The 23378-nt window shown below is 33.2% G+C and overlaps 1 protein-coding gene across 11 annotated transcripts in view; it reads left to right on the top strand.

Annotated features, from left to right (window-relative positions):
* The first annotated feature begins 3876 nt into the window (after nt 1–3876).
* kis (chromodomain helicase DNA binding protein kismet) overlaps nt 3877–23378 on the top strand; it is a 175354-nt gene continuing 155852 nt past the window's right edge. For 10 of the 11 annotated variants that reach the window (XM_072540564.1, XM_072540558.1, XM_072540563.1 and 7 more), the window contains exon 1: nt 3877–4130. The gene's annotated coding sequence lies outside the window, so the exon portion shown is untranslated. Of the gene's footprint in view, nt 4131–4311; nt 4461–23378 lie in introns of those variants that run through there. The other variant, XM_072540555.1, reaches the window with a different exon arrangement.

Below are 23378 nucleotides of genomic sequence, written 5' to 3'. Positions count from 1 at the left end.
TTTACATTACAGTACCGTAACAGAAAAATATTAAATGTAAAAATAAGAAGGAAATAGTAAGTACATACTTTCCCAAACACACGTGCTCTTGGATAAAAAGTTATTTACCATACATTTAAGTTGGTAAAGCCAAATTTTAACCCTCAATTTCCTACCGACAAAGCATTTACAGAACATGTCAATAAATGATGCAAATATAGCAGACATTAAGAAAATTCTCCAATGTATGTTTAGAAAGGGTTCAGGTTTCTATTAGAGGAAAGTCGCCTAATATGGGGATAGTGCATAATATAGAGTAGTTCGCTTTCGCGCAAACACTGATTCCGACATCTATCATATGCATTGTTTACTAACCACCACGTTGCCAGAAGGTAACCATTCTCTCTTTATGCGTAAACTTGATCTCTTATTTTTCTAAACTTTTGTGTGGTAAGGAAAGTTTTTTGGTTATGCTGCATTTGAGTATTTAAGGAGACTCAAAGGTGAGTTTTTAAAGTATTGTAATACTATGCTATACAAAATTTTGCATAGTTTATAAAAATAGTTTAGTTTTTTTAAAACAGAACCATATTTTTTGCAATAAGTCGTCCCCTCATAAAAGTCCAGGGTCTTAATACAAGGGGTAGAAAATTGGGGGAAGAAACTACTGGAGGTGGAGAAGGGCAAGCAAAATAATCGATACTGATGCGAACGGGCACTCAGGGGTTAGTTGGAGAGCTGGGGTCGTGGATAAGTAAAAGACAGGGTGTCGGATTGGGGTAACTACCAGAAAATTGAAATAAAGGGTCGTACATCTCTTGGGACAAACAGAATGAAAATAAACCGGAAACACCTCAAGAAATTTAATATAGGGCGCCACTTGAGGTGCCTAATTATACCTATTCCAACCAGCTAGTTGTAACTGGAGATATAATTATTAAACCTAAAAAAACATATCTTTTTCAAATAGAAACTCAAAAAAAGGGTTAGTTAAAAAAAATAAACAAATGTTAAGAAACAAAATTTAACATTTATTTTTGTGTCACCACACAGTTACAAAACATAGAGAACACAAGAATGCTCAAAAAACACAATACAAAAATATAATAACAGCTGCAAAATACAAAAATACAAAAAAAAACTTACATGTGTCATCTGTTTACAATTTCCAGGAGTTGGAGATACTACAAAAACTTACAAAATTTAAATGTAAGCTAACCTTTCTTTTAAAGAAATCAAAACAAATCAAAAATGCTAAAACAAGCTGTCATAAATTAACATTAAATTTAAAACAAAACTGAACAAAGAAAATGACAGCTAAAAATCAAACCATAAAATTTACTACTTATTAATTATTACAAATTTTTTTCTTTATATGAAAGCAATTACGTTTATTTAAAAAAATGTCTGCTTTACTTTAAATTTACACAAAAAAATGTTACCTGGATTTCATAATAACACGAAAGCAAGTTCCTGAGGTTGGAAACTGGAGTTGAATCCTGGACACGAACACACGAACAAAAGGGACTGGATCTCACACTGCAAATTGGATCGACCATTTGAGGCCGAAGCCGGCACTGATCACAAAACTTATGACTCTGCCTCTTAAACAACCGGAACAGGTAGAATTTTCCCTGAACAGGGACAAAAACAGAAAACTACAAATTCAACGTGAATTTGGACATGACGCTAGAAATCACCGCTCTTCACCGCGGCTCCAACGAAAGTGACGAAATTATCTTTAAAAATTGCTCACATAAACTAGAATAAGTAAAACGCTAAAATAAACAAAACACAACGAAAATTAAGACGTAGATTAATGTGAAAACGCAATATCGGGCGGTTTGAACAAAGAAATATTGAAGAATTTGCGCCTGTGACATAAATAAACAATAAAACGATTTATTATCGACGGCGGCGACCTAAAAAGAAACGAAAGATGGATTGGTTTTAAATTGAAGGATACGAACTCAGAAACATTGAAAAAAATTCTTCGTTATTATAATGCATATATAAGGGGATTTCAATTAACACATATACGAGGGGACTTCAAAATAAAATGCTACAAAGCTAGTCCTAAAGTTCCAAGGGGTGACCCATTTATCATAAAATCTTTAAAGTGTACTCTTGGGAATACCAGAGCAGGAGGAATAGCTACTCCAGATGCTCCAACAATACAGCATGTTGTAACGATCGTTCCACGTTCGCCACTTGTGGTTTTACTAACCTGTTGTTGTGGTAACGGTTCCTGTCTCATTTAAATTAAAGATGCGACTACCATCTCCAAACACTGGGAAACGCTGTAAAGCGGTTTCAAGTTTACTGAAAAACATTTCAACATTAAATTTATTGAAACCGATTGCCCTTGCAAGACTACAACTTCTGGGGCCCGGAGGGATAAATTATTGGAATGACGTTTCTGAAATCCTTTCATCCAGGCAAGTGAAGCGATTTTTAAAGTATGAGAGTTTGCTGGAGCCACTATGTTATTGTAGGCTGCGGCTTCATATGACAGTTTTCGGGTATCTTCTCTTGATAGGCCATAAAACATTTTAGAACATTTAATTATATATTCGCACAAGTCGTTCTCCTGTTCGATAGTACAAATTTGTTTTACTTTGTAATAAGGACATAAACGGACATTCTCATCTTGTTGATTTTTTTTAACATATCTGTGGACTGTTTGGAAAGATAGTCCTTTTATTCGTGCTGCTTGCCGTATGGAGGTGCCACCTTGTACTAATTCAACAGCCTGTCTCATCAGATCTTCAGAGAATCTTCCTATTTTCCGATCTGTTTTATTTTTTTGGCATCTTCTTTTTGTAAGAGAAATTATTTTGCAAATGACCTGGCGTATACAACTATAACGGAATAGTGAGACAGTAAAGGAACAGTGAGACGCGTTTCACTGTTCCATCTGCTGTGTTGTCTCACCGTTCCTTAAAAATTCGTTAATAAAAATCGATTAAAAAAACTAATAAAATATATACAAAAATCGTTTGTTTTAATTTAACTGTTTCGTAAAATGGTTTACTTTTTAGTTAAAATAACCTACCTTGTCTAAAAAACTTCAATTTTCATGAAAACAGCGGCTATCCCCTATCCCATATTAGGCGACTTTCCTCTACCATATTACCTCTTAGAAGGTTGTTAAGAAAAACGAGGATAACTTTATTTAAAGCTCATTCTTATTGTTAATAAATATTTCTAAACAAAACCAATATATGTAGTTTCAGAATTGTGTAATTGAGTAAAAGACGTAACGTGTATATGTACACGTTACATTTTTGCAAATATCTTTTTTCTGAACCTTACATTTTATTTGGCTATTTAGTAAATAAGCAGAAAAGCTACCACTTCAGAATGTATGAAAATATCAAAAAAATAGTTTGTTGTTTAAATGCTGTTTTTTAATTTTCTGAAAATGGCAGTTTTGGAGATGTACTGTTCTTTCGCTCACCGATCAAATTGCATACGTTCGTTATACTTGCTCTCTTTATATATCTCTTTATATTATTTATTATGAATTTTTGTATAGAATCCAGTAATCCGAAGATTTCAATAATCCGACACCCCCTGGTTTTTAGTAGTGGCGGATTAGTGAAATTGTCAATCTGTACTATTATCTATTTTATAGCCCTTTCGAAACGAACACCGCACGCCACTCCAACTGTTGAACTCCCTAGTACAAATACTAATGTACAAATAATATTACCAATAACTACAGTATTGGTTGATTATCAATTTAAAAAAATACAACGCAAATTGAAGTATTACACAAAATATAATGATAAAACTTAATAATCCACTTCCGAAATATCGATAGACTTATCTGGAACAATGGGCGATCCGATATTTAAATGTTCGCGGGTAATGACACACGAAAGAGGGCGCGCCAGTCAATCAATCAACATCACAAGCGTAATGATAAAATGGAGTCTTATATCTGTGAGCAGTTTGTACACAAAATCTAATTAGTTTGATGTATATAATCAGTCTTAGACGTAAAAATAAGTTACCTAAAGTCGAATCAAGTAGAACTACTGCCATTAAATAGTTCGGGAAAGTGTGGAAACAGTGTAAAAGTGAAAATCTGATTTTGGATTTGCAGCAGTGCCTGACTGATACACACAATATCAACGGTGTTCATGGTAAGTTGTTTTCCGTTGCAACGTGATTTTCAGATCGCAGCATGTGCTTTTTGGTAATGTAAGATTGGTAATGGGTGTTAAAAAACATATTGCTAAAAAATCGGGATGTTTTGGGTGAATAATGTCGATTCTAAATCGCTATTGGTTCTTCGAAAATCAACATTTCTTCACAAGATATCACCTGATTGGTTGTGTTTCGACAACTAAATTCCGAATCGTATTATTCTAACCAATTAAGTAGTCTCTTTTTACTCATTATGGCTAGTGTAACTGCCTGTATGTGTGTTCTAAATTGTAATTGAGAATAAAAGAAACCGAAAAAGACCTCAGGTGAGCATGCATTTTTTTAAAAGCATTTATTTTGGCTAAAACAATGGTCACACTGTTGACCTTTGCTTTGATAGACACCGCAATGTCGCTAATTCAGAACCCAAGCGGTGGACATCTCTAAATGGCGGTCGTATCGTAACTTCGGAAGGTTCATTGTTCTCTATGCCGGCTAGATTGATAACTCACCCGTCAGTCGTACAGATTTCTTATCAATCATGGTCTCACGCTGTAAAAAATAATAACGAATATTAAAAGTGTTAAAATGCTTTTTTTGACATTTTTTTCTCTCTCTTCAATACATAGCCTCGATTTGGACTACTACTAATCAATTTTTATAATTGCTGTGCATCTTGCAATTAACCAATACAGGCATGGAGGTTGTTGTTATACCTCGATTTAGGTATGATTTCGCATTTCGTGAACGTACATTATATTTTTAGGTCGCATATATTGATTTTAATTAGCTAGTTGTTTGTTGGTACTGCTGCTGAGCTGCGGATATTATGATAATTCTTTTTTTAATTAATTCGTTTCGATTTCTGTGTGTCTGTCTTTGTCTCGCCGCTGTTCGCTCATCGGTGATTGGACCCAGGGGTGAAAAGTTGTACAGCTCATGGTTTTTTAGTAGGCATAAGCGTATAGCTTTTCCCCTTTGGTTTTAATCCTCTCAGATGTAGGAAGACGGTTTTGACTTTCGACATTAAAACAATTTTTCCACTAAACATCGGTAGGTAAATGCATGCGATGTAGGATAAACAAATTTCTATTGTAAGATGGAGAGACAAAATAAATACATAGAAGAATGAATGAAATAGTATATTATCTGTCTTTTATCCCATTGCAAGTGCATGTGACACACCTTATTTCTGCACAATTAAGAATATTTTGTTGTCTTAAGAAAAAATGTATAAATGGGACCTAGATTCTAAAATTGTGACCTTATATTTGTAGTTAAGAAATATGAAATAAAAAAATTATTCTTAAGAATTGTTATGTTTTTTGATGTGTTTTTATTATAATTATGTTTTAAAAGAATACCAAATACAAAAAAAGTTGCTGTTGCCTTCAGTTTTCAGGTTAAAATAAATTCATGACAGCTTGATTTTTAAGTAGTTCCGTAGTTCTCTTATGACAGCTGCCCTCTTTAATGTCAATATAAAAATTTAGAAGGACCGATTTTTTATATATATCAATCAAATATTGACAAGCAGACATCACATTATGATTCCTATAATCCATTATTTCCCGTTTCTTGATGAATTTCCAGTGATATTTGTTAAAGGATATGCAAAGTTTCACCACTCTTGCTCATAATGTTGTTTACTTGTTACACTTTTGTTTACTTTGTTGTCTTTATTATATTATTTTTGTAAGTTTTTTTCGCCATTGTACATGAAAGTAGGAAGTCTGTTGAGCTAGTAATTATTTTTTGTGGTCAAACATTTGATACACTTTATCTGGAGCCAAGAGGGAAAATCCTTACAAGTTTTTTAAATTTGCTTAATTCTCTATATCTCAAGATCCCCTTCACCATGAAAATTGAGAACAACAAATTGTTTTTTAGATGTTTTAGTCAAATGGAAAGCTTGCACTGAGTATAGATCTGAAATTATTTTCTTGTGTCTATTGTTGACTACTATATTTTATCTTGAAATAGCCCACAAAAATTGTAATTAAAATTATATATTTTATTGACATTTTTTTTGCAGCCTCAAACTACATTTTCAAAATGATTTTCAGAGTGGAAATTGAAATGTGAATAAAGTATATAATATCATGGATTATTCCCAGAAAATATAGTATATTCAATGTTGTAAGAATTGTATTGTAATATCTAAAAAATGTGTCAGTGTAGATATAATGCAAGAAACATCAAGCTACATGACCAAAAAGAATCAGTCACAATATCCGCTAACAATAAGAACTTCGTAAAACTTTCTTACACACATTAAAATGCTGCCAAGTGAATTGAGAATTTTATGAGAATGAAATTTTACTAGAATGTGATGTAAGTCCATCTTGAAACAAATGAAAATGATACAATGGAGTCATAGTATCAGTGAAAGATCAACAAGAATTGTTATCCACTCTACAACTTTATCATATTCTTTGTAGTTGTGGTTCATTATACATTGGAATTATGGAATGTATTGTATACTTACTTGAGAGAAGTTGAACTTCGCTTTGGTAACTGCCAAAGGTCAGCTGTTGCAGAACACAACTTCACACAAGACACCCACCAAATCCATGAATTTTAAGAGCCTATTGAGGTATAAAACTGTATAGTTCCATATAACAAAGTATTGTTTTCAGTATGACTTAAAAAGTATTAATAAAATAGAAAGAAATAACATTAAATAAAAGGACACATATAACTACTACAAGAGTAAAATACTAAATATGTATAACTGATAAAGCACAGATTAAAAAAGAAAAATTTTGACTAGTCTCACTAATGATTCTGATTAGTAAGTTGAGCACACAATTGAATTATTCTGTATTCAGTATATTATTTGGTGTGAGCTGACCTAGCTTTTATCAGCCTTTCATGTTTATGTGTGAAGATATTACATTTAAAAATGCGATGCTCCACATCATATTCTATGAAGACATCATCATTTTTGTTTACTTGTTACACTTTTGTTTACTTTGTTGTCTTTATTATATTATTTCTGTAAGTTTTTTTCGCCATTGTACATGAAAGTAGGAAGTCTGTTGAGCTAGTAATTATTTTTTGTCGTCAAACATTTGATACACTTTATCTGGAGCCAAGAGGGAAAATCCTTACAAGTTTTTTAAATTTGCTTAATTCTCTAAATCTCAAGATCCCCTTCACCATGAAAATTGAGAACAACAAATTGTTTTTTAGATGTTTTAGTCAAATGGAAAGCATGCACTGAGTATAGATCTGAAATTATTTTCTTGTGACTATTGTTGACTACTATATTTTATCTTGAAATAGCACACAAAAATTGTAATTAAAATTATATATTTTATTGACATTTTTTTTTGCAGCCTCAAACTACATTTTCAAAATGATTTTCAGAGTGGAAATTGAAATGTTCATTCATTTTTTTTATTCTACAAGTGTAAGACCTAAAAAAACCATTTCTGGTCAGGAACTGTGCAAAGAAATAATTTATTCTTTTGAACCTACATTTATACCAAGTTTTTAGCATTAGGTATTATCATTTTTGTCTATTGTGCATTTTCTCTCCCCTCTCCCTCCCATTCAGATTGAAATTCTTCAAGCATTTGAGTACTGATTTCAGTGCTCTCCTATGGTAGGTAACTGTTGCCATTACTATGTAGAATTGCTCTTCTTTTCACTAGGAGGTGAGTGGGGAGCATATCCACAATCACTTACAGGGCAATCATAAATAATAAATATCTTCATTTATGACATCTATTATTATTGATAGTCATCTAAATATGAAATTGCAGGCACAGATCTACCTTAGTATATTTCTAATGTTGGACATAATACCTGCGGTACTCCATCTGACCATCTGAGTGTTTTGTTTTTCCAATGCTTGCTGCCACTCTTATATGCCTGTCAGTGAGATAACAATTGTGATAACAGAAATCTTGTATTGTTTTATCTTTTCATTCTAACATTAGTATCAGTAACATCTAATAAACAAAAAAAAAAACATAAGTTCTCAAAAGAACCTTCTCCAAGCACTTTCTCTTTTGATCCCACTTTAACATGTTGCCTGCCGTAGAGGATTTTGTAATACTTTCCGTTCGCGCCATAGTCACCGGCACGGCATCACAGTTACAATAAAATTCTCTGTCAAATAGACCTCGCTGGCGTGCAGAGCAATTTTTTTCTCTGTCACATAGACCGAGATGACAGGCAACGTGTTAACAGGACCACAGACCCAACACCACCAAGACAATAATGTCCACCAGTGGCATATGCAACACAGTGATATAACATAACAGAAAACACATTCTGAAGGGGCACAAGAAGATGCCTAAATGTTACAACCAGACACAATGACCTCCTGAAGTGCCCAAAACCAATAACATGATGACAATGTCCTTACATACATTTTCCGATTTTGATTATTTCAGTGTATCTTAATTGACTGGATTATTTCAAAATACAGTTAAATGCCAAAATATTAATTTTCTGAAACCTAAATTACGAACAAAGACAAGATTTTAAAATTCTGTTAATTTTTTCCTTTGAAAATACTATTTACCTTAGGTGCAAATATTACGATATTATTATTATTACAAATTACAATATTCATAGTTAGGATTCAAAACTTGAAATGACTTATAATACACTGCGCGTCACAAAAAAGAGGCCACCTAAAATTTTTGCCATTTTTTAATTTTTACGAATCATACCACAAAGTAATTGTCATTAGATTTTTGTGTAATATTTAAGAATATGTTCTAAAGCAGTATTCAATCATTTTTTAAATAACAAATGTCAAAAAATAACTTCTTCCAAAATAATGATTTTATTGAAAAATAAAAAAAAATAACATTGTACATTTTTTCTGTTTTCTTTATAAAATTACAATTAAGTCGTGATTATTAATACTGTGTATTACCACCTCTATTGTGAATTACACTCCTCATTTGATTTGGCATTGAATTGATCAAATTCTGTATGTTGTTTTGAGAAAAAGCTTCTCATTCTTCCATGGGCGCCAACCGAAGCTGCTCACGATTTATTAGGTATTCTGTTTCTTACCCTTCGTTTGAGTTGGTCCCAAACATGTTCAATCGGGTTCAAATCTGGACTTTGAGCCGGCCAGTTCATTTTTGGCACACCAACAGTTTCCAGATATCGCGTTACCATCCTATGTGTGTACCATGACTACGTGTGACCGCGCGTTGTATTGCATAAAAATAAAGTTTTCGCCGACAAACCCAGCAAAAGGCATTACATGCTCGTCTAGAATTTCCGTAATGTATTGGTGTGCATTCAACGCTCCACTATTAATAAATACGAGATCAGTACGGCCCTCGAATGAAATGCCTACCCAAAACATTACAGAACCTCCTCTAAAAGCAACACGTACTCGTCGAACACAAGCAGCATATCGTTCCTCACGTCTTCTGTATGTTTCGATGCGACCATCTGAGCCATAAAGAACCATACAGTACTCATCACTAAACAAAACATTTTTCCAATCTTCTATCGTCCAATGCTCGTGGTCTCTAGCAAACTGCAGTCGGCGTTGTCGATGTGTTGCTGTTAACAAAGGTCCTGTTGCTGGACAGCAAGCGCTTAGACCAAATGCCCTTAGACCAAATTCCCTCAACCTTTTTCTCACGGTAGAAGGGCTTAAAGTCCACCAATGAGCAAGTGCGTTGTAAAGAACGGAACTGGTCGTCGTTCGTGAGATCCAGTCTCTACGAATCGTTGGTAAATTTTTTGGACCATACAAAGACTGACTCCAAGCTGTCTGGCCACTTCTCTTTGACTCATTCCATTACCAATTACAGTAACAATTTGAACAGATCTAGCAAATTTCTCAGCCATAGTTTTTAATTTAAAAATTGCACATGTTTACTCTTCGAACAACTGTACACTAGTGAAAGGTTTTTGAAAAATAGAATAGCCATATTCCAAGAAAAATAAGGTACAAACAACTCATGCATTATCCGAAGTCATAAAACTGATATCAATTCTGCAAACTTATTGACCTTAATTGACCTGTCTGCACCGTTTGTCTGTCTGCCCACTTTTTCATACTTAAAGTTTAACTCATGCAAAACTTTCCAAAGTTTATACTCCATTCGCTTAGCTCGGGCATATTTTGACAGATTCATTGTCGGAAACCTACAACACAACAATTCCTACTTCTCAGTATTAATAGCTTAAGTATCCTACTATTGCAGACTTCTTTCTTTAAAAAAAGAAGAATTATTCTAAATAGTGGAAGTGTATACTAAACCCATCAAATTTTGGGTAGTATATATTTAAAAAATATATTTTAGTTGTTATAATTTAACATAACTATTTATTATATGGTGCAGATAAATAAATATTGATTGTCGGTAATTCGCAAAGTTGTATTTTATTTAATATTTAGTTTGTTTACTATTAATATTGGCTATGAGTACGTGTGCTTGGTTGTATAGTAATTTCCAGCCACTTTTAGTCTGTCAAAAAGTAACTAACTTCGCAAAAAAATAATCACTAAATTCACTAGACAGTTAGGACTGGGAATAGCGAACTGAGTTTATCTCTACTTATTGTGGGTAAATCGGGATCGTCGGTAATGGCTTGTAAAACTTTATCTAAAGTTGGTATTTGTTTGTTAAAAAAAAATGAGTGGACCTTTCTAGGAATTGCATTTTTGAAAAATTCATCCACATTCACTTCGACAATTTTGGTCTTCCTGGTCTCGGTTTGGGTGGCGTTATACCAGCTGATTTTTCCTCTTTTAAAATGTTATATACAGTTGATTTTGAATATCCCATTACTTTAGACGGAATTTCAACTATACTATCAACAGTATTGGAAGGATTGTGTTGCTTAAAATAATTGTAGACATTAAGGATAACACTCTTTTCGTTAAGTGATAAATGATTCAACTTTAATTTTTTAACTGGTGTATAATCACACGTTAATTCAATATTCTATAAACTCACTATTCACTCTTGCAAAAAACAATTGTGTCAGATCTCTTCACTCGGTTATAATCGACTAAACAAAAATTTTCTGATATTAATGAATGACTATTTAAAGACCATTAACCATTTTATTAATCATTGGTTGTCCAAACAAAATCGAAATTTATATTATTTAAGATAGCGTTCACATTTATCAGAAACCATCTTTCGCTAATCGACTTTTTCTATCTAAACTATCAAAAAACCATTAACTAAATACCTATGTATTTTAAGAGTTTCTTTATTTCTTGTTATTTAATGGTTCATTATCATAAGGACAAAAATAACCATAAATAACGTTACTAAAATAAACAGATTTATATAAATATAATATGCTTTGAAAATGGTTTAAATATCTAACAAACCAAAACAAATAATGTAATACCCTTAAAGTATGTCTATGACCAGCTGAAAAAACCTTAGACTACACAGTTCTAACAATAGCAGGTATTTAAATTTTACGATAGTCCATGTGACATGGAAAAATTTCTATCTAAATAGTCAAACCCAATGTAAAATAAGCTAAAATATTGACGTTGTACGAAAAGCACACGTACTAAAATATGCTTAACAATTTAGTTTTTTTTCTGAGAATTTACTCCAGCTTATTCTTTAAATATACTATAATCTTGTTGAATCAATGGAGAAATACTTGCAATTCCTAGTAACAAAACTAAGAAGTTTAGGTGCCTTTATTGAAATAGTGTTGAGAAATAATGTGGTGACAAAAAGTAAGCTTCTCATTGAAGATAATACCTAAATGCCGAATAGAAGAAACATAATTCAGTGGCTGATTATTAATACTCTAGCTTGTTTCGATTCTATTCACTTTATGAGAAAAACTTATAAAACAATATTTTTTTACATTTGAGTGGAGTTTGTTCTGATTGCACCAATTTTGTAGTTGTTCTAAGTCATCTTGCAACATGGCCTTATCTTTTAAGCTATCTATAACTTTACAAAATTTCAAATAATCTGCTAACATTAGACATTTGCTATTTAGGAAACAAGAAGTGATGTCGTTAATGAAGATATTAAAAAGAAGTGTGGCCACCTTGAGGAACTCCAGATATTACTCAGATACTGTCAGACAGATGTCAACCTATCTTGACTCAGTGGCTTCTACCAAAATCTGCAATTTTCTTCACATTTATAGGTACCTGAAACATCAAAGTATCTTTAAACATATTTTGTATGATTACTTACCTTGTCTGTAGGGTAGGCTATCTCAGTTGCTAAGGGGCCGTTCAATTATTACATAAGAAGATTTATTACAACTTTTTACCTCCCAAAGTAAAGCTCTTACCACCCCCAATGTTAAGTAAACATTATTATATGCATTTCTTTTATTGTGTTCTGTTTTTTTATTGTTCATAAACTTTATTAACACTGTATTCAACATAGACTATGCTACAAGTATTATAATCTTACATAATATTATGAACAAAACAAAGTTTTTTTTAAATTTGTGGTATACATATTAATTATAATTGATAGTATTTAGTCCATGAGACCCAAATCCATGATTATATTTTGTTGATGAGATGTTTGCTGCAGAATGTTTGTGTCTGCTCACTTTCATCTGATTTTGGAATGTCTATGTCATTCTCACCAACCTATTCAATATTGCGGTACTCTAAATTTTGAATAATGCACATCAGTTCATTTTCTGACTGATGCTCTAAATTTTGAATAAGGCGATTCATATTCGAATATGAAACGATTTGGTTTGCTGGCCATGCCTACTACTATATCCTTTTAAATAAGCTTTTCTCACTTCCTACCATTCAAAGTGCTTACCTACCTTAAATTCTTTCCGATACTGTACATTATATATATATATATATATATATATATATATATATATATATATATATATATATATTTTGCTATAGTAAAAGGAATATCACATACCTACCTCCAAATTTCTCCTTCATTTGACCTCTCATCAGATCATTCCCCTTTCTTCATAGATCTACAAAGCCAAATTCATAACTGTTCTAAATATTTAACACTCTCTAATAAAAGAACAAACTGGAACAGATATAGAGAAGAAATAAAAACATCCATCAATCTAAACTTGCCTCTTAAAAGTGATAGTGACATAGAAAACGCAGTTGCTCACTTAACTACAGTTATTCAGCAAGCTGCTTGGACGTCCACCCCAGAAATTTATTACAAACACAATTCCGAGTCCTATCCTGCACACATAAATACACTCATATTGGAAAAAAGAAAACTGCGAAAGATATGGCAGCTCACTAGGCATCCAGAAGATAAAACAAATCTGAATAGAGCTTGCAGACTACTCAAAAGAAAACTGATCCAACATAAAGACAGTGGAATCAACAAATATTTAAAGAACCTCTCACCTGCAGATGATACAAACTATTCGCTGTGGAAACTAACAAAAAAACTTAAACACAACGAACAAATGAATATGCCAATCAGGAAACAAAATGGCACTTGGGCTAAAACTGACATAGATAAAGCATATACTTTTGCAAATCATCTATGCGAGGTATTTCAACCGCATCAGAGGGAAGTCTCAGTTGAAGAAGAACAAGCTATCCATGAAGTCGTAAATGCACCATATCAAATGGCTCCACCTATTAAACCTGTTAAGAAATCTGAAATCAAAGAAATAATTGATAATCTGGAAATTAAAAAGTCACCTGGATATGACTTAATATCTAGTTTAGTACTAAAAAATCTACCCAACGAAGGCGTAAGTTTAATTACTTATATATTTAATTCAATATTAAAAACAGGTTATTTTCCACTCCAATGGAAAGTTGCTCAAATTGTTCTGATTCCAAAACCTAATAAGGATCACACGGAAGTATCTTCATACCGTCCTATTAGCTTGTTGCCTATTATATCTAAAGTATTTGAACGGCTTTTTCTGAGAAGACTGGAGCTTATTTTATATGACAGTAATGTTTTACCGAATTATCAGTTTGGGTTTAGGAAACAACATGGTACTATCGAACAAATTCATAGGGTGGTAAAGACTATCAGAAATTCGCTTGAACAAAAAAATTACTGTACTGCTGCATTTCTGGATGTCTCTCAAGCATTCGACAAAGTTTGGCATGTAGGTCTTATCTCCAAAATTAAATCTATATTTCCTCATCCCATAAGTTCACTTTTAAGATCCTACCTGACAGATCGATTCTTTCAAGTCAAAAGAGGTGGGGAAATCACTAACCTGTTTCCAATTTGTTCCGGAGTTCCACAAGGAAGCATACTAGGACCCACCCTCTACTTAATATTCACATCAGATCTCCCAACGACGACCAATACAACAATCGCTACATATGCCGATGACACAGTTATCATGGCTTCAAATTCTACAGCAACTGAAGCAGCCCAGGTATTACAAAATCACCTACTTAAACTAGAGAGCTGGCTTAAGCTGTGGCGAGTCCAAGTTAACAGTTTAAAATCAACACAAATAACGTTTACTTTAAAAAAAGGTGTCGCGCCACCAGTTTCTATAAACAACACTCCACTACCAGTTAATAACGTCGTTAAATACTTAGGAATCCATTTGGATAGCAAACTTAATTGGGGCATCCACATCTGGAAGAAACGCCTTCAACTCAGCTTAATCTACAGGAAAATGTATTGGTACATGAGTCGAAAATCAAATCTTAGCCTGGAGAACAAACTTCTGATATATAAATGTATTTTAAAACCGGTATGGCAATATGCAGCACAAATCTGGGGTACAGCAAGTAATACCAACATACAAAAACTTCAACGTTTCCAATCGAAAGTACTGCGCCAGATCTGTAATGCCCCTTGGTATATCACGAACCACAGATTACATCACGATTTACAGCTACAAACAGTTTGCGAAGCAATATCTGCTGTAAACTCTGTATACAAGAACAGACTATCCTGCCATCCAAATCCGCTGGCCACGGATCTGCTCAACATTTCACACGTAAGAAGATTAAAACGACCAGACCCTTTGGACCTCTAGTAAATCAGGAAAAATAGAACATAGTGTCATGGTGCAGTGAAATAACAAGTTTCTATTCAGGTGTTTTGTAAATCTTTCCTTAATTTGTGTTTTTGCCTTGTAATTCTCATATGTGTGTCAGTGATGTTTACCTGTATTAAACTCTGTTTGTTAAGTTCAAATTAGCTGATATATCATAGATTATATTTATGTTATCTTTTACCTGGGTGCTCGCCACTGGGCAGCTTCCCACTATGTTATTGTACATATATTATACATATTGCTTATTGTTTATAATGAGACAGATTGCAATAAACATTGGATGTTAAATAAAAAAAAAAAACAATATTATGAACAAAACAAAGTTTTTTTAAATTTGTGGTATACATATTAATTATAATTGATAGTATTTAGTCCATGAGACCCAAATCCATGATTATATTTTGTTGATGAGATGTTTGCTGCAGAATGTTTGTGTCTGCTCACTTTCATCTGATTTTGGAATGTCTATGTCATTCTCACCAACCTATTCAATATTGCGGTACTCTAAATTTTGAATAATGCACATCAGTTCATTTTCTGACTGATGCTCTAAATTTTGAATAAGGCGATTCATATTCGAATATGAAACGATTTGGTTTGCTGGCCATGCCTACTACTATATCCTTTTAAATAAGCTTTTCTCACTTCCTACCATTCAAAGTGCTTACCTACCTTAAATTCTTTCCGATACTGTACATTATATATATATATATATATATATATATATATATATATATATATATAAATATATATATATATATATATATATATATATATATATATATATATATATATATATATATATATATATATCCCCAAACTTTTGAGTACATTCAAATCAAATGAATTTTGTGTTAAAACTAGTTTTTTCCTAGTTGGCCATAAAATTACAATTAGTTTCAACAATAATTACAAACAGTTCCATCAATAATAGTCAATAATTTGAAGCTATCATTTATTGTGGGAATAAGATTAATATTAAAAATTTTAATATTACAATGGCCTACACATTTCAGGAAATGGCAGATATGCATTTAACTTTGGGTAAGTTGGATCAGATTAAATTATGATTTCAATAAACTATCGGGAATATCGTAGGTGAATGTCAAGGAAATAGTGCAGCAGCCGCAAGGCGCTATGCAGTAAAATATCCCAATCGAAATACACCTGATAGACATTTTAGAAATCATTGAAGAAGTCCCTGGAACAAGTACAAGGGTAATAGCTGCTCAACTAAATGTTCCTCACGTAAGGGTTTGAAGGATCAGCTGCTTAAACCCTATCACTTAACAACGGTTCAAGAGTTATTGGTTGAAGATTATCCCTAAAAGGATTGGATTTTGCAATTTGTTGTTAATGAAAAACGCTCGAAATGTTAATTTTATTAGAAATATTTTGTGTACCGACGAGGCTACCTTCAGTAGAAATGGAATAACAAATCATCATAACGAGCACATTTGGGCCGACGAAAATCCTCACGCCAAAAAAAACGACTCATCACCAAAGGACTTTCAAACTTAATTTTTGGGCAGCAATTGTGGATAACAATCTAATAGGCCCAGTATTTCTTCCCAACAATTTAAATGTTGATAATTATTTGCAGTTCTTGGCAAACGATTTAAAAGAGTATTTGGAAGAAGTGAATATTGCAATAAGGCAAAATATGTAGTTTCTATAAGATGGCGCTATATATATATATATATATATATATATATATATATATATATATATATATATATATATATATATATATATATATATATATATATATATATATATATTATATCATCATCATCTTTGGCTCTACAACCCTGTGTGGGTTGTAGAGCCTGTGGGTCTGTTCAAGAATTAGTCTCCATTCCCCTCTATCTTTCGCCCTGGCTTTCCAATTTCTGACCCCGAGATTCTTTGAGTCATCTTCAACTTGAGTTTTAAATCTAGATCTTGGCCTGCCTCTCTTCCTGGTTCTTACTGGCTCTTGATATAATATCTGTCTTTGGGGGTCTACAGTGTCCATTCTTTCAAGGTGTCCTAGCCACCTTAGTCTATCAATTTTATTAGACAGGACGATGTTGCATTTTTCATAGCATTGATACAATTCAAAATTGTAGCGCCTGCGCCATATCCTGCTTTCTTGTATTTCTCCGTATATGTGCGTAAGTATTTTTCTTTCAAAGCGGCCTAACAGTTCTTCGTCGCTTTTTACCATAGTCCATGTCTCTGACGCGTATGTCAGGACAGGTTTAATAAGAGTTTCATGTATTAGTATCTTGGGTTTTCTGCTAATTATGTGTGATGTTAAGAGCTGCTTTAGTACAAAGTAAGCTCTGTTCGGCAGGTATATTCTTCTCTTAATTTCTACCCTTACTAGGTTGCTGTTATTTAGTTGTGTTCCAAGATATATAAACTCCGAGACCCCTTCGAATGTGTGCGCTTCTGTCATCAGATCTTTTGGTGCCGCTATTTGTGTGCTGTTCGTGACCTTCATGTATTTTGTTTTGGATACGTTGACCTGCAGTCCCACTGTCTTCGCGGTTTTTTGTAATGTTTCAAAAGCCTGTATCAGGTCTCTTTTTGTCCGTGTTACTATGTCAATGTCATCTATGTGTTTGAAAAGACCTTGACACTCTGTTTTGTACCTTGACTTTGCACTCAACTTTCTAGAGAGTTGTCTTTACCAATGTTATTAGATGCGACGGAATATCTAGTTCTGCCATGGCATTATAAAGTGCCCTTCTGTCTACACTTTCATAAGCGCTTTTAAAATCTATATATATATATATATATATATATATATATATATATATATATATATATATATATATATATATATATACAGTATACTCCCTCTATAACGAACACGGTTATTACGAGGTTTTGCTTATAACGAGGTATATTAGATTCTAGTTCTAACGTTCTCAACATGTACAATTACCACATGTTCTTTTGCTGTGCTAAGTTTGTTAATTTGTAAACTGTACCTAGTTTCAATTAATTGTTTATACAACTTGATCTCATAATGTCCATTGTCGTAAGCTTTTTCACACACACACACACATATATATATATATATATATATATATATATATATATATATATATATATATATATATATATGTATTAAATAGACAACGAGGAATACCTGGGGCTCTATGTCAGGCTCATAACGTCACTCCAGTCCAGATGAGTTTAATAATCATTTTTCTGAAACTGCCCACTGAATTACATATGGATTTTTTGAAGAACATCAATGTAAATCCCTCAAAGAGCTTTTCCTTTTCTGAAGTATCATTGAATCAGACCCGGGAAATCATAGACAGCTTAAAAAACAAAAAAAAAATTGTGATTTTATATACTATTGTGAACTATATATATATATATATATATATATATATATATATATATATATATATATATATATATATATATATATATAGTTTAAATTTTAGCATTATTAAGATGATAAAAAATATTATCATAAGCCCTCTTACACACTTAATAAATCAATGCTTTAAAAATACATTTCCCTCAGTTCTAAAAAGGGCTATTTTAACACCCATATTTAAAAAAGGGGAAATTGATGTCCCTGAGAACTATAGGGCTGTCGCATTGCTCCCAGTCGTCTCTAAAATAATAAAAAAGGTCATGGCTTTGCAAATCACAAGCTTTTTCGAAAGTAACAATTATTTTTCAGGATCACAGTTTGGTTTCAGGAAGGAAAGGAGCACAACTCTTGGCATTCTTGACCTAGTGTCCCACATCTTGGAATAAATCCTTTCATAGACTGCAATTCAACACTGTTGTGTTTTGTGAATTGAGTAAGGCATTTGATTGTATGGACCATAGGATACTCCTGAAAAAACTACAGAGGTACAACTTTTGTCCACAGAGTGTCAAGTTGATCCAATCATACCTCGAGAACAGGGTACAATCTGAGGGTGATTGAGGTGCTGTCAAGGGAGAGTGTTGTTAATATTGGGGTTCCTCAGGGCTCTGTCGTTATACCCATACTATTTCTAATATATATTAATGACCTTACAAGCATTGAATTAAATGCTACATACCCAGTCTTTGCTGATGACACCAGTCTCCTCAGCTGACACACTTGAGGACTCCCTTAAGCTACGGTTTGTTAGAACAGTGCGCAGCGCACAGCATACATGTACAGTAGAATCTGTTCTACTCGACTCACGGCAGTTTTGGGCGAGTCGGTTAATTCGCATAAATATTCTGTCGCTCTGAAAACAAGTTTAGAAATTAGTTTCGCATTTATTCTCTCGGAGGTTGTACATTTAAAAAATGAATTCTCGCAAACTTAACGCAATCATTTTATTACGTCAAGAAGAGGAGGAAGGAGAAGAGTTGATAACGTTAAATTTAAATAAAAGAAATAAAAATGTAAACGAAATTTTTTCATGTCTTAATACAGAAGGTGCTTTTAAATTAACAGTCGAAGAAAGATTGTTTCAAAACGAGGAAAAATTTCGAGAATATTTTAGACTTTCCAGGGATTTGTACTAGATCCACTTTCATCTTCCTCGGGAGAAAATTTAGTAGACATCACTTAATTATTACAATAATAATACCTATATAAAAATACAATTGTAATTTCGGTATGGATGTGTACGCTGGGAGCTCAGCTGAACGTTTGCGTCCAAATCAAATCGCAGTTGATTCCAGCGCACACCGTCGACGTACACGGCTATCGGTCTGCAGTGCGCGCAGCTCAGCAGAACCTAACAAACCCTTCTCATAGAGAACCACTTCCTTGATTTTGACGAACGTGCGCGGCGTTCGGCTGACTGTGAGTTATGCGTGGCTCACTGTTCTAACAAACCATAGCTTTAGTGGTTCCAGGTCTGCACTGTCAGATACTAAAGAGTGGTTCTGTGTTAACAGGCTCCTGCTTAATGAAGCAAAGACCAACATGACTGTTTTTGCTCTTTAGGGACACCCAGGCTGAAAATGCAAATGTAACAAATGTGAAGTTCCTTGGACTACACCTAGACCCCAAGCTTCAATGGGGTCACATATTGACTATCTGAACAAAAATCTATCAAAGAACTTATATGTGCTCAGAAATCTAGCATCGGGCATTTCACACAAGGTCTACGAACAGCTTATGCCATTTTCACTATAATCTGACATATGCAATCTTGGTCTTTGGTTTGCAACGCAAGGCTATAAGAGTTCTTGCAGGCTTTGGGTTTAGGGACGATTGCAGATTGGCCTATGAGACTCTGGGAATTCTTATTGTGCCCTCCTTTTATATATATGAGAAACCTTATGTTTGTTAAGAGAAGCGGGGGCACTTCGGGACCCATGAAGAGGTGCACGATCATAACACTAGACACATATGTGATCTTGTTCCAGCCTACTGGAGGCTAAAGAGGTGTCAAACTGGATCAGGGTATTGGGCAATTAAATTTTATATCAAATTGCCTGATAACGTAAACGATCTTCCCAAAACTCAGTTTAAAAATAAACTTAAGGAAATTTTAATACAAAATGTATTTTATAGTAGTGAGGAATATCTTAAATTTCAATTTTAAACTACAATCTGATATGTGTTTTTATGTAATTAGAATTTAAAATTTTTTAATAGAACTGTTGTTCTGCTTTTATTTTGACGTGTGTTAGGCTACTGGGAAAATTACATCAATAAATGAATTTGATCATATATATATATATATATATATATATATATATATATATATATATATATATATATATATATATATATATACATATATATATTTTCTATAGCCACGATAAGTATATAGTGTAAACAAAAAACGTTAAAAAAAGGTTATGACGTCATCGACTTTTTTAAAATGAGAAACAGTGTATTTAATTAAAGAAATGAATAGTCGTTTCAGAGACAAATTCAATGGTATAGGAATTAGTGTACAATTTAGCTATCCTTCTCTTAATTATGTTATGAAATATTCGAAAAAGACTTTTATAATACACTAGCAGGAAAAAAATAGCAAATACACTAGCCAACAATTGAAATAAGAAGAAGAAAACACATATTATTAAATCAAAGTTTTAAAATGAGTACCATAACGATTTAACAGTGGAAAATTCGATGTTCAAATGACATGAAAATGATGTTATGAGTTATGATTAAAATTTATTGTCTAATGCGTTGTTTCAGCTCTTCAATGTTGTCTGACGTATTTACATAGACTTTATTTTTTAAATAACCTTACAACCAAAAGTATAAGGAGGGTAAATCCGGAGAATGAGGTGGTCAGTCAATAAACCCGCTTCTACCTATCCATCGATTTGGAAATATTTCGTGACGATATCATCTCTAAAATGATGCGGGGCACTGTCTTGTTAAACCCAGATGTTATTAGATGATACGTTCGGATCAATTTCATAGAAAAACGTGACTGCTAAATCTGGGATAAAGTCAAAACGTAAAAGTCTAAGTAGACATTTGCATTCAAATTGTCATTGAAAAAAGATGGGTCCATAATCCAATTTCCAACAATCCCAGCCTAAACATTAACTTTTTGTGGCACTTGGTATATGACCTTGACCAATGTGGATTTTCCTGACACCAAAAGCATGTAGGTATTTTATTTCTTAACGGTTCCATTTAAACAAAATGTTGCTTCTTCAGCAGACATGATACAGTTTTTTACACTGGAATCTGTTCTAAGGAAATTTGTAATCGTTTCACAAAACTCCAGTCGTCCGTCGGTGTCATTTTCCCAAGTTATTGCATGATATTGACTTTGAAGGGATACCAAATTTCCTTTTTGGGAGATCAGCAATGCAAACTGGATTTGTTGGTTTGGTTATTCAACATTGTTACCTATAGAGTGAACCGAGGCATTTCTCGATATATTGTCCCATTTTCCATTATGTAGGAGCCTGGAGAAATTAGACAGGATACAGGGTGGTTGGTTTAACTGGAAGCGAATGAGCGGGGTACCCTGTAATCGACAAATCGATGAAGGGCTGAAAGCAAAGATATACAAGAGTGTGATGAGGTCTGAGTTGGTGTACAGCGGTGAAGTGTGGCCTATAAAGAGGATTCAGGAAAAGAAGATGAAGGAGCTGAAATGAAAATGTTACGGTGAATGTTGGGTAAGATTAGAAGGGACAAGACCAGGACTTTGTGATTAGAGAAAGAGCCGGGATCAAAAACAAAGACTGCGATGGTTTGGCACGTCAGACGTGAAAATAAAAACTATGTAGCACGACTGATAGAGCTGTTAGAAGTTGAGTGAAAAAGAAGAAGTGGAAAACCGAGGAGAAGATGGAAGAACTATGTGACAGAGGACTTAGGTTTAAATGAAGAACACTCGAATAAAAATTTGTGGCGAAGAAGAGTAAGGAACAGCGACTCCTGAAAAGGGAAAAGCTAAGGAGGAGGGGGAAGAAAAAGAGTTAACCAAGGCATGAAGATTTTCAACAACACTCCACATCAAATTATGACGATCATTTTCGCTCATTCTCCTTGGCCTCCCTGATCTAGGCAAATCTCTGTCGCTCGTACTTGTGTCAAATTTCCTGATTATTCAACTTAAGTTGTTTGATTAATCCTGTTTACTGGTTATTGGTTATTATTTAATTCGCTCACTTCTTGTTGACTGAGCAATTTATCTCCCTAACTAGCCATAATGAAAATGTATATTCTTTGTCGTCTCTAATTTAAACTCACAGAAAACTATTTCACTGCATACAGTTTGTGTCAAATAAATACCAGCTGTTTTAAAATTTTTGTAATCTTTTGTCTCATACTTTTGGAATGTAAACAATAAGTAGGTGATACATAAACGAGAACAACAAAAACTAATATACTCAGCGACAACAATGTAAATTGGTTGAACAGCATTTTTTGACCTGTTTTTGTGTGTTTTTTTATGTTTTAAATTGAAATTTTAATTGATTTTTTAGTTATTTGCCCTTTATTAGTCTTCTAGGGAACTAAGAATATTCATTTTATTTGCACTCCAGCCGTTAGAGTCGAAAATGCCACTGAACCTCTAAAAATCATACGAACAAGCTGAATTTTGCCGAGAATGTCAATTTTGGGACCTTAAAAAATATACAAAAAAAGTTTGCCGCTTCCATCCTTGGACTTCCCCTTAAAACCTCGCATCGTAGAGGACGAAAAATGGAAAACATCGGTTTACCAAGAATCTGTACGCCGTAGAAAAAAATGTTTCAAACAAGAAATTGTAGCTAAGATAATTTTGAAAAAAAAAAATATTAGAACTTTTTCTGTAGAATGAACCGCT

Source organism: Diabrotica undecimpunctata, chromosome 8 (genome assembly GCF_040954645.1).
Source record: "Diabrotica undecimpunctata isolate CICGRU chromosome 8, icDiaUnde3, whole genome shotgun sequence".
NCBI classification, from domain to species: domain Eukaryota; kingdom Metazoa; phylum Arthropoda; class Insecta; order Coleoptera; family Chrysomelidae; genus Diabrotica; species Diabrotica undecimpunctata.
The sequence above is the reverse complement of the archived record's forward strand: the minus strand, read 5'-3'. Positions and strand labels throughout refer to the sequence as shown.